Source organism: Mytilus edulis, chromosome 10 (genome assembly GCF_963676685.1).
Source record: "Mytilus edulis chromosome 10, xbMytEdul2.2, whole genome shotgun sequence".
Lineage (NCBI taxonomy): Eukaryota > Metazoa > Mollusca > Bivalvia > Mytilida > Mytilidae > Mytilus > Mytilus edulis.
Window position 1 is genome coordinate 42319590 of NC_092353.1, and position 8748 is coordinate 42328337.

General features: G+C 32.7%; 1 long non-coding RNA gene across 1 annotated transcript; it reads right to left on the minus strand.

Annotated features, from left to right (window-relative positions):
• Positions 1–289: 289 nt before the first annotated feature.
• On the minus strand, positions 290–5593 carry LOC139492438 (uncharacterized). The gene is made up of 3 exons (XR_011656839.1): positions 5375–5593; positions 3216–3278; positions 290–349 (listed from the first exon to the last, which is right to left on the minus strand). It is a non-coding gene; the product is annotated as an uncharacterized lncRNA (long non-coding RNA).
• Positions 5594–8748: the final 3155 nt, after the last annotated feature.

Sequence of the window (8748 nt, forward strand, 5' to 3'; positions counted from 1 at the left end):
GCTATAATCAACTAGTGGCTAATAATTAAGTAGGCGAAAGTTGTGTTGTCAGACTCAATACAGTGGTAGAATCTATATCTGTCACACATGCATCGTACATTATATTGTTGTATATTCTTATTTTCTCTTTCATTATTTTTTGTTATTTATATCATTTTGAACTATTCAAGATACTAGTATTAGTATATATACAAAAATATATTATCTTCATACAATGATTATGCATATAAAGTAAGAGTAACTAGTGACCAAACGAAAATACTTTTGAAATCAAGCATATCGATCATACCTGGACATTCATCCAAAAAGATTGAATGGGGAACATTCACTTCCTTACATTTATCAATATCTGAAAAAAATGTTAAAGAAAGCTGAATGCTTTGATTATGTCATACGTATACTGTTCATTTTGTTTCGACTGCCAACCAAACAGCCAGTTGGTGAATAAATTTAGATGTTGGGAATGAATAAAAACGACGAGTGTCATATGTGGCGCAGGATCTGCTTACCTTCCGGAGCACCTGAGATCACCATTTTTGGTGGGGTTCGTGTTACCCAGTCTTTAGTTTTGTAAGTTGTTTCTTGTGTACTATTACTTTTCTGTTTGGTTTTTTCATCTTTAACCATTGCGTTGTCATTTTATTTCCAATTTCTTATAGTTTGATTGTTCCTCTGGTATATTTCGCTCCTCTTGATTACAAATGACTATTTGATTTGCCATCATAAATATGTGTCATCTATTAGCGACTTGCTGTTTATAAGTTAGCAAATATTCAAATTATTGCATGGCAGTACATAGGTCCCACCGATTTAAAATCATTGTACTGAAACAATTTGCTAATTTGATTCATAGACATGGTATCAAGTAAATATCAATATCAAATTTATATTTTCTAGCATGATGAAAATATGCTGAACACTGATAATTTTCGTCCAATGCCTATAACTCTGCACACAGTCATCGGACCGGAACAAAATCCACACTTAATCTGTAACTAGTCATGATAGAACTATATACTCAACAGCAATTATTCACGCACGAACAAAAAACTGTGGAAAACTGATTTGACGGACTGACAAACCTAAAACATATAAAATACATTCTTTACCATAATTTGAACACTTCCTCTGTTACTGAAATGTTTCCATCAAATATACAAAACACAAAACACGCCATTTTATCATAAATGGCTATATTTGACTATTTTCATATTACCGACTTCTGACGAAAGATTATATAATTTTACACATGTTATCTTTTCTGTAGTAGAACATCCAAGTACTCGGTCAAGTACGACCAACACAAAGGAGTAAACTCAAACAAATAATAGGTGTCATTTGAGTGGTATTCTAACTGTTTTCCGTTGACTCCATCGTTTTAATTTTTTCCCACCAAATTTATATCGATTGAAAGCTTGGTTGTACCTCTTTACGTTGCCCTTATTTGACATGCAACCTACAGGTCCTACAGAGTAGGTTACCTGTCTACAAAATATATACTTCGGAGTCAAAAGTCGATAATATGAAAATATTATATGAAGTCAAATACAAAATTCCTATGATTAACAAAAGGTATTAATCGACAATTTCGATATTTTAATGATCGTTATCTTTAGTTCTATTGCATAATGTCTATTTCTTCAAATTCGACATCACCTTAAATTTTGAAAAAAACATCATATTTTTTTTGGTGAGAATTTGAATATAGAAACAAATTCCACAATAAAACTAAAGCTAGTTATTTCAAAAAATGAATATCTATTCAATGTAATCGGTTTTAGAGAGTAATTATTGAACAGCATGTAGAAGGTGATCGGTTTTCGATAGTTATCATTGAAGAACGTGAACAAAGTAATCAGCTTTCAAAATCTTTTATTGAACAGCGTGAATAAGGTAATCGATTTTATGAAGCTTTCATTAATCAGCGTGAACAAAGTAGTCGGTTTTCGAGAGCTATCATTGAAGAGCGTGAACAAAGTAATCTGTTTTCGGGAGTTATCAATTGAACACCGTGAACAAAGTAATCGGTTTTCGGGAGTTATCATTGAACAGCATGAACAAGGTAACTGGTTTTGCGGGTGTTATCATTGAAAAAATCGGTACGTAAAATAAAGATACAATACAGATTGTGTAGATGGTACTTGGTGATAAAGTGAATGAAATACACGTTTAAAATGCCTTTCAATTAGCATTCCGATGACCTGAACATACGGAAGCAAGTCATTTCGTACCTTGACCACTTCGTACCTCTGCCATTTCGTACCCACATTTGCCATTTCATACCAACATTTACCATTTCGTACCCAAGATAATATCAATTTTGCATCCTAAGGGCTAAATACATCTACCATTTCGTACCTCATGGACTGAATACATGTTAGCTATTTCAAATCATAGTTTTGTAAAGTTTCTCATGATCTGTATGTTTTTTAAAATACAATATAAATAAAATTATGCATTTAGACGTAAATAAAGGCAACAGTAGTATACCGCTGTTCAAACTCATAAATCCATGGACAAAAAACAAAATCGGGGTAACAAACTAAAACTGAGGGAAACGCATAAATATAAGAGGAGAACAACGACACAACACTACAATGTAACACAAACAGAAACGGACCAAGCATCAGACAAAATCCCACGAGAATAACAAATATAAAACAATTATAATGACCGATGATTGGTTTGATTTAGCAGCAATTGAACACTTCAATATTTCTAATTACACTTTCTTGGTTTGCAGGATTTGTCCTTAATTAATTGTTATACTCTAGAAATTTGAGATTTATTAACAAACACATAAACTATTATCTGCAACTGTTTTTCATATAGTTATCAACAGTAATAAAATTAACGGTATCAATTTTCTTGCACCAGGTACGAAAAAGTAAACATACAAACCTTGCATGAGGTACGAAATAGCATACAAATAAATCTTCCATGAGGTACGAAATTGTATACACTTACATCTTTCACGAGGTACGAAATGGCATACATTTAAATATTCAATTAGGTACGAAAAGGAATACACACAGACCTTCTATAAGGAACCAACAAATCTTCCATGAGGTACGAAATGGTATATATGTTAATATTACATGAGATACGAAATAGTCAGGGTACGAAATGGTTTTTGTCAGGGTACGAAATGGGGGGGGGGGACGAAATGGTCAGGGTACGAAATGACTATACTTCGAAAATACAACAGTACTTACTTTGTACCGTGAAGGAAACTCTTATGTCATGACTCTCAATCATGTCATCATCATTGTCTTTATCTACAAAGGTAAAAGGTATAAGACGTTATAAAATTAAATGTAGATCAGCCGTTATATTACTCAGGTGTTGATTTACTTGTGGATATAATACTCACTAAAAGCGACCAAATATTGAGTTTATTAGGTTTAGAAAATAAATCTGCAGTAAGATTTTCAAAGGACCATTTAATCAAATTAAGAAATTTTCTGTTTTGAGAGGAAGATACCAGAGGATCATTTAAACTCAAAGATAGAAAATAACTGACAACGCCACGGGTAACAAAAGAGGGAGATAAGCAGGCAATTCATAATACAGGACAAAATATAGAAAACAAGGACTAATCAACAGGAACCCCACCAAAAACTGTGGGTAATCTCTTGCGCTCTAAAAGGATACACATATCCTGCTCCACATATGCACCATCGTGTTGCTCATATAATTACAAATTAAACCCGGTAAATAGTCGTATTAAGTAGGTCGCTTTTGTGAAAAGGGAAAGACATTGTAGTTACAAAAAAAGGAACATATTCGATATCATCCTTGAAACAGAGACTCAATAACGGTCGATCAAATCGTTATAGCGTCCGTAAAATCGACAAAGGGATGATTTCAACTTGGATCTCTTGGTGTAATAGCTCTCTTGTGAGCGGCAACCACCTATCAAGGACATCATGATAAGAAATACAAGCCCAGGAATATCGTATCAATTGGAAGCTATATACTCCGTATGCAGGCGATGCTTGAATACATAATATATAAGTGTAACATTGGAAGTTGGCAATAAATGCATTCGGCATTACTGCAATTCCAAATCAGTTAAGTGTCACTGATATTAACATCTTTACGCACTTCGCTTTGATAAAACACATATGTTCGTGTCTTTTGTTTGAGTTAAGCCATTTCAATTTATATAATATAGTGTGGGTTTCTATGTTGTGATGTTAAGATATTGTCTCAGATAAGGGTGAAGGTTTCGAACCATTAAAACGTTCAAATCCACTGCAATTGTTTGTAGCGTTCCTAAGTCAGTAATCTGATGTACAGTAGTTGTTGTTTGTTGATGTGGTTTCTCGATTCTCGTTTTTCATATAGATTATAACGTTTTTCCCCGTTTGAATGGTTTTAAGCTAGTAATTTTGGGTCATTTATAGCTTGCTGTTCGATGTGCGCCAAGGCTCCGTGTTGACCGTATCTTGACCTATAATGGTTAACTTTTATAAATTGTGACTTGGATGGAGAGTTGTCTATTTGGCACTCATACCACATATTCTTATATAAAATTAACCCCGCCGCATTTTTAAGCATGTCCCAAGACAGGAGCCTCTGGATTTTGTTTGTCTTGTATGATTTTTAATTTCAGTTTCTTGTGTAAATTTGGAGTTTAGTATGACGTCTATTATCAGCTGAAGGATGCCTTCGGGTGCGGGAGTTTCTAACTGCATTGGAGACCCGTTTGTGCCTTCGCCGTTTGTCTGTTCTATGGTCGGGTTGTTGTCTCTTTGACACATTTCTCCATTTTCATTCTCAATTTAATTTTAGATAAACAGAATATGTATACAGCAGAGATTGACCTACCCAACAAAATCCCAGCAATAGTGATCTTAAATCAAGTTTCGTTTTAACCAATCTTATGTTTTCTAGTTATGTTGTTATTGTTTGTTTCACGTCGTTTTTTTTTATCTTTGTATTGTCTGATTTTATTTGACATTCTTAAATTGATTGCTGGCTTTTTCGTGCTTGGTTGCCCGTTTTGTCGACCAACGTTGTCTTTATTAAAACTGATGGTGAAATGAAATATTTTTAAATAAGGACGATGTTTAATAGACATATAAGGAAAGTGGGATTACAAGATTCAAAGTGGTTCAAACAACCATTTTAGCAAATTTAAAGTTCGTTTTTTTAAAAACAAATTTTTTCCATATATGCTGTTTTATTTCTTATTTCCAATCTACTTTTTAAAGGTCATTTTATAGCAAATGACATTCTGTGTATTTGTGAACACCTTAATTTTTGACGTCCTACACAGCTGGCATCCGAGCTATTGCGTAACCTAATTGTCATTTATAAGAATACACTTAATGAAATAACACACAATCTGAAACACCAATGACTTTACCTGGTTCAGTATGCTCTGCACCTTCCTCCTCCTTGGAGTAATAGAATATTGGAAATTTCTCAGCAGAGCTATCATAGTAAAAAGCAGCAAATATTCTGTCTCCATTCTGATTCAACCAACGAAATTCGTAATTCTCTTCGCTGAAAAAAGTGACAATTTCTTACACATGTTATAATTAGCAATACATACATGTTTATCTCACACACTAATCTTGATCTTGTACATTGTGAAATTAACACCGCATGATTTCTTTTTCGTGTACGTTCTTGACCTAAATACACATTGTTAACCACGGCGATATAAAAAAGATTTTAATATTACATAAAACGTAACGAAAAAGAATGATCTGGTGTATCAAAATCACTACTCGCCTTAATAATAAAAATAAGTTAGCGCATTATTGTTTAGTGAACTTCATCACAAAACCATTCTGAGGGCGTCAACACGAAGAGGGGACTCGGTTACCGAATGGTCTTAGTAGATACTACTGGAATCACTAGCCGGTCAACACTGAGGTTGCGGGTATAATCGACTCCAATCTTAATTGACTAAGATTGTCGGTGATTTTCTCTTGACACTCCGGCTTCCTCCACCAATAAAAATTGGCCGCCACGAAATAGCCTAAATCATTTAATGTAAATGTGTTGCTTAAAAGAGGCGTTTTATCATAAAAAATCAAAATCAATCAATCAACATGAGGAAAAATCATATCCTTAATAAATTACATATTTTTGCCAGCAATTGAACCAATCCAAGTACAATTGAAAACCAATTGTTTAGAGAACAATTGATGGTCTTACACATCAAAGAAATTTTAAAAAGATGCTAGTTACTTTCTACTGATGCGATACATAAGTTGTTTTGATATAATTTTGATTGAAATAATTTGCTACTTCCGGTGAAGTCAATGTCACTTCCGGTCTCATATAATAGCTTCTTTCATACTGATTCCAAAAAAATATAGTTTTTAATAATTTTGCCTTATAACCAGGAGATAATCGGCCACTTCCGCTTAAATAAATAGTAATTTCTAGTCATGAGTAATAAGTTAATGTATTTGAATTCTAAAAATATGAATTCTGAGTACATTTTTCATTAAAAAAAAAAGCAAAAATAGCTACTTCCGGTTTTCTAAAGGTCACTTCCGGTTGTAATTTTTCAAGGTAATCTGTCACCAAACCTTTTGTTAAAGGTCATATGGATTTATAATGAACCAAGATGAAGTAACTCCTATAAGATGCCATTTGATTGTATCAGACCAAATGTAGCAATTCTTCATTACCATAAAGCAGACATTTTGCACTTGTTTTTTTATGTTTATTCAAACTGTTGGAGAAAATGCAAAAAAAAGCAAAAGTCACAATTGAAAACTTGACCTTGACCTTGACCTCATTTTCTAAGTTCGGACCTAGGAGTTTTAAATAAAAATATACCAGGCTCATACGGTCAACAGTTTATGAGTTAAATAAACATATTGTCAAATTTATTTTGTAAAAGGTAGATGACATCTATAAAATTTCATCCAATAGCTTCGATCCAAATTTGCCAAAAATTCATGAGGATGTAACGAACAATTTGTAAAAAATTTGTCGATATCTTATTTTGTTACGAAGTTGATGCACACATATGATAAACAGTGAATAGGGAGATAACTCTTAAAATGAAAATTGTTCCTCTTAGCAGGGTGAAATTTAAAAGCGTATAAACTATACGATACAATTTAAAAAATATCTAAGCAACATATTGCGATACGAAAATTTCAGAATGTGGCGGAAAAAAAATAATAATAACAATCAGAAGAAATAGAAAAGTGGAAAGAACTTATTAAAGGTCTTTCCACATCAAAGGAATTTTGAAAAAGAAGCTAGCTACTTTATACTGATGTGGTACATAAGTTGTTTCGATATATTTTGAATGAAATAAGGGAGATAATTTGCTACTTATTGTGAAGTAAATTTCTTCCAGTCTCATATGATAGCTTCTTGCACACTGATTCCAGAAATATATAGTTTCCATATCATTTTGCCTCCAGATCAGGATGTAATTTGCCACTTCCGGAGACTTGAGTGATAAGTTAATGAATTCAAATAACAAAATGTATGAATTTTGAGTACTTTTTCATGAAAAAAGTGCAAAAATAGCTACTTCCGGCTTTCTCAGGGTCACTTCCGGTTGACATTGTTCAAGGTCATTTGTCAACCAACCTTTTGTAAAAGGTCATATGGCCTTATAATTGAACATTTCAGGGACAGTTACTCCTATAATATGCCATTGGATTGTTTCAGACCAACTGAAACAATTCTTCATTACAATAAAGCAAACATTTTCCACTTGTTCTTTTAAATATATCTTTAAAATTGTTTGAGAAAATGCAAAAATAAGCCAAATTCAAAATTTAGAATATGACCTTGACATTTGACCTTGACCTAATTTATTTTTTTTGGGCCAAGGATCTCAAATAAAAAAATCCTAGGTCGCTATCACTTATGGTATACAAGACAGAAAAACATATCACTTATATCAAATGCATAAGGGAAATAACTCTCATAAAGAGTGTTCATATAGCTTCGGTCAAAATACAACAAGTCATGCAAAAGATATAACGATCAGTTTTATAAAATAAATTTGTCAAAATCTTTTACGGTTGCGAAGGAGTAGTGGACACAAGGAAAACATTGTTTGAGGGAGATAACTCCTACAAAGAAAAGTATTCGGTAACGCAGGGTAAATTTCAAAGGCGCATAAACTGCTCCATATCATAAACCAAATATCTATTAAATGAAATATTGCGAAACAAATATTTATCGCAAGAACAAAATTAGGTGGAAGGAAAAAAAATAATCAGAAGAAAAACAATAGGTCTTTCAACAGAAAAGTGGAAAGACCTAATAATCAGCAGAAATACAATCGGTCTTTCCACAGAACAGTGGAAAGTCCTTATAAAAATTATACTATTGTTTGTTGAAAATAGAAACTTTTCTTAGAGATCAAGTTGTGATGGCTATACATTTGAAGATGAGAAGATGTGTCAGTTAAAAAGGTAAAAAGCATTCTTTATGTATCTGTTAAAATCATTCCATTGACGAAAACCCCAATTTATTCTAAAACATAGTATAATTGAAATATCCTCGTTGAAGTTCACGCTATGTATTCATTATAAAAACATGTGTATTGTCAAAGAAAAGAGAATATGTTTATGTAATAAATATGTAATTTGAATCTATACAGCTCAAGATAAAATGTTGGCCTTAGTAATTTACTTCTACATTCTTTTCAGTTTCCTTATTTTATGGAACCATACGCATAAATTGCTATCTGAAGTATATAAACAAGCCAAGCTGCTTCTATGAGCATTATTGTGTAACCTTACCCAG